The sequence below is a fragment of the Atta colombica genome, unplaced genomic scaffold (genome assembly GCF_001594045.1).
Source record: "Atta colombica isolate Treedump-2 unplaced genomic scaffold, Acol1.0 scaffold26, whole genome shotgun sequence".
Lineage (NCBI taxonomy): Eukaryota > Metazoa > Arthropoda > Insecta > Hymenoptera > Formicidae > Atta > Atta colombica.
This window is the reverse complement of record NW_017259359.1, coordinates 401943-406338: the sequence shown is the minus strand read 5'-3', so window position 1 is coordinate 406338 and position 4396 is coordinate 401943. Positions and strand designations below refer to the sequence as shown.

Genomic DNA, 4396 nt, shown 5'->3' with positions numbered 1-4396 from the left:
ATTTATATTTATATTAAATTTATATTATTATATTAAAAAACATTTTTTAAGGAGCTTCTCGGCTTATATCACTATCTTAAATAACACTCCGTCAGAGAAAACATTTAGTACATAACTAATTTGATTTAGCTTTTCTTTCTTACATAGTAGAGTAATTTAGAACAATATTGATAATTATATACATTGCTTTTATAGATAATATAAATGTTATTTTTTTCAAGAAAGACAAACAAAAGAAGAGGAATCGATAGAAAATAAAGAAAGTAAGGAAATTTTTTCAATATGAATTTAAATCCTATTTGTTATGAGTACGTTATCTCTATTTTTTCTTATATTTTCTTATATCTAATCTAATGATTTATATTACAAATTTCAGATAGTCTCATGAGACAATAATGCTCTTATTTGAAGAATATAGACAACGAGAATCTTCCACGTCTTCAGGTAAAATCATTGTAAGAAAGCATAGAATGAAATTGTGGCAACTAAGGGATATAATGTCTCTGGTAGACAATGCATGACGAGAATAAATATAATGAAACGTACATATAAGACAATTAAAGATCATAACGCAAAATCCGGTATAACACAATAATATACGGAAATATTATGAGACAGTAAATAACTTTAATTGACATAACATAATGTAACTTTTTCCCTCTTACACTCTCACAATTAGTATTATACAATATTAATTACTTAGATTAAGGAAATCTTCTTAAAGAGAAACCTTATATGGCACCATTGGCAACTATTTCGTCAATACTGGATGTGTAACATTAAAGGAAAGATCAATATTTCCAAGCAATAGCAGTTATAGTTCTATTTGTTCATCCAATATAATTTCTCGTAAATAACTGTCATTACTAGTTGAATTAGACACTGAGATATAAAAAATATTTCTACTTTTAGGTAAACGTAAAGTTACTGATAACTATCGAAATATTAGAAGAAAAATGAAAAACTAGAGAAAGTAAAGAGAAGAGATATAAAGAAAAGTTAGAAATGAGAACAAACCTGTTATACAGACTGGATAAACTTATTGAAAAGATATAGAAAGACACACTGATTGAGCTCAGTTATATAAGTAATTTTCACATTCAATTGTCTTGACTGTTTTTCTTTTTGTCTTTTTTGCGATATTCGCTTTTAAAATCTCAACATGAAGGAAAATACTTATTTTTCAAATCAGATAATTTGACGGCAGTTTAGACCGATCTGTTTTATTTTGTTCTACTGTTAGATGAGAAGCTATTGTTTATATCCCGTTCTTTCGGTATGGTATATACATATGCTTTATGTACCAAAGATTATTTATAGATAGATATAACTATTTTATTATTATTCAGAAAATTGAAATGTTTCAGTTTAATTTATTTGAATCTGCATTTGAATTTGCAAACACCTAGTTGTAGTGCAGAATGCAATATTAATTTTAAAATGTTTGCGTCAAATAACATAATTAAATAGTATTATAAGTATCGTAAAGGAGAATAAGTATATTGTAAGAATTTGTGTTTGAAAATGTACTTTATTGAAGACAGAGTGTATAAAATGTTAATAAACGCAAATTATATTTACACATGGTGGATGCTAAAAAAATATTAACATAAGCAAAACGAAAAGATTTTTTTTGATGTAAAGAAATTTCAGCAAGAGTTCAATAATAAAGAAAATCGATCTCTGACACAAAGTGACAAAGTTTTATATAAAAGAATATTTATTTTATAATAAATTCCTTCTTTAAATTTAGAATATAATTTTTTATATCTATATTATACTTAATTATCTAGTGTAATTATATAGTGTATTAAAAATTAAATATCTAAAAATTAATTATCATAACCAATTTATTGCGCATATTGATAAATATTAACTGTTTATCATTCTTAGAAAATTGATAGAAATAAGCATTATATATGGTATTTCGTAATCTTTCAGCTATCAAATCTCGTTTTGCAATATCTGCTTGAGCAGCATCTCGTACATTTCCGTTGATCATATGGTCATATGATCTATCTCCTGTATATTCTCATTTATTTCTAAATCGAGATCATCAAATCACAAGTTGTATAGTACACAGCATGCAAGAATATCGGAATCAAATTTATTCTAATCATCGCAAGTTTGTAAGAAAATTTCGGAAACATTATTTTAATAGTGCGAACGCTCTTTCAATAAATATTTTTACAGAAGAGTGAAGGAAATTATAATTTCTTTATAAGCTTGATCCCCAACTAAATGGCACACGTCTGGAAATTTTGATACATCTCCAAGATAAGATTGTACTTCAGATGGACGAAATTCGTTGATCATGTACAGATTCTATATGTCCAACAAAACAATGAATAAATTGACATATATATATGATCACATATAGCCTTCAAAAAAAGACAATACAGATTAAATGAAATTGCACAGAGAGCATTAACATTAGAATGCCTGATAAAAGTATTTCAATTTCTTTAGTCTTCTTCTATATTATATTGGGAGTACAAATAAGTTTCCGCCGTTTTTTATCAAAAATTAAACATTGTGAAAAAACGGTACATAATCAAAGTAATGGCAAAGTAATTGCTAGCTACTACTTTTTTCCATCTTTCTGGTAGCATGTAGCACCGCGAAGAATGCTTCATCTTTTGAGGCTATCCAATCATCGACAATTTTTGGTATCTTCATATGATGTGAAGTGCTGCTCAGACAGGCCATGCGTCGATCGGAACAAATGGTAGTCGGAAGTAGCAATGTCTGGAGAATACGGCGGGTGGGGTAGAACTTCCCATTTGAGTGTTTCTAAGTAGGTTTTGACTGGCGCCGCCAACATGTGCTTAAGCATTATCATGCAGGAGAATAATTTTGTCATGCCTGGAGTAGTAGTGGGCGCGTTTTTCCTTGAGTGCTCGGCTCAATCTCATCAATTGTGTTCGGTAGAGAGCCCCAGTAATGGTCTCGTTCGGTTTGAGCAACTCATAATACACGACACCAAGCTGATCCCATCAAATACAGAACATGAGTTTTTTTCCATGAATATTCGGTTTAACTGTTGATGTTAAAGCATGGCCAGGTAGTCTCCATGATTTCCTCTTCTTGGGTTATCGTAGTGGATCCATTTTTCATCATCAGTGACTATACAATGCAAAAAATCCTTTCGTTTATGCCTGGCAAGCAGCATTTCACATGTGAAAAATCGATATTCAACATTTCTCGGCTTCAGTTTATATGGAAAATTCCCTTGCTTTTGAATCATTCCCAATGATTTCAAACGATATGAAATTGTTTGTTTAGTCACTCTTAATGTAAGTGCAAGTTCTTTTTGCGTTTAGCACGAATCTTCATCCAATAATGTTTCCAATTCCGCGTTTTGGTACACTTTCGACCTTCCGCTACGTTCTTTGTCTTCGATGTTAAATTCACCGTTCTAAACTTTTGAAACCAGTCACGACAACTTCTCTCACTTAAGGCAGCATCACCATATATTTCTACAAACAATCTATGAGCCTCAGCTGCAGATTTCTTCAAATTAAAGAAGTAAATCAAAAGTTCTCACAAATGACGCTTATTCGGCTCAAAACTCAACATTTTCGTACAAAAAGAAATATATGATGCTAATATAAAATCGCTAATATTTCAAGGTTATGGTGTTGCCGGATATCCAATCTTACGATATGTCGTTTTACATCAAACAATTTTAATTATAGTTTATTAGTGGCGCCGTCTTTTGCAAACGGCGGAAACTTATTGTACTCCCATAGTATATCTATTTTTCTGCTGCTAAGAAAAACAATGTTTTGTAAAACTGTGAAACAAGAAGACTGTAAAAAATTTAAATAATTCCATCAAATATTTCATTGTTAGAATATAAAGATATTATTTGAAGCTGAATTGAGTAGTGATCTTTGCGATTAACGTTTCTGGGTTTGGGAGCTGGAATATTAATATGAGTACCATCAATAGCATCGATGACTTTTGGGAATCCACTGGCAGCTTCAAATCCTACCCATACTTGTTCATTCATTTTTAGGCTACTTTATTAATTGGCGCCAGTTTATTAATTGCACTTATAACACGTCTTGTAACATATAATGCGATACTTGCACCGACATTAAATCGATCAGAAATCGATCTGAGCATTATGAAATGAGAATATATAAATTGTTTTCTAGTTAATGACATAAATCAACAAAAGCATCATTCTGTTTTTGTTGTCTACTTGTCAAACAAAGATAGATTGATGCTTGTGTCGATTGATAGTATTGTCTGTATAAAGCGGCAAGATCTACAACGAGATTTTAAGGTATAAAAGTTAAGCTTAAACCTTAAGTTGCAAGAAGATTGACCAATCGAATGTGAGGAAAACAACAATTGGTCAATTTTTTATGCTTAAAGCTTAAAACTG

General features: G+C 30.3%; 1 pseudogene; it reads right to left on the bottom strand.

Annotated features, from left to right (window-relative positions):
- LOC108689117 overlaps positions 1-4015 on the bottom strand; it is a 7912-nt pseudogene extending 3897 nt beyond the window's left edge.
- Positions 4016-4396: the final 381 nt, after the last annotated feature.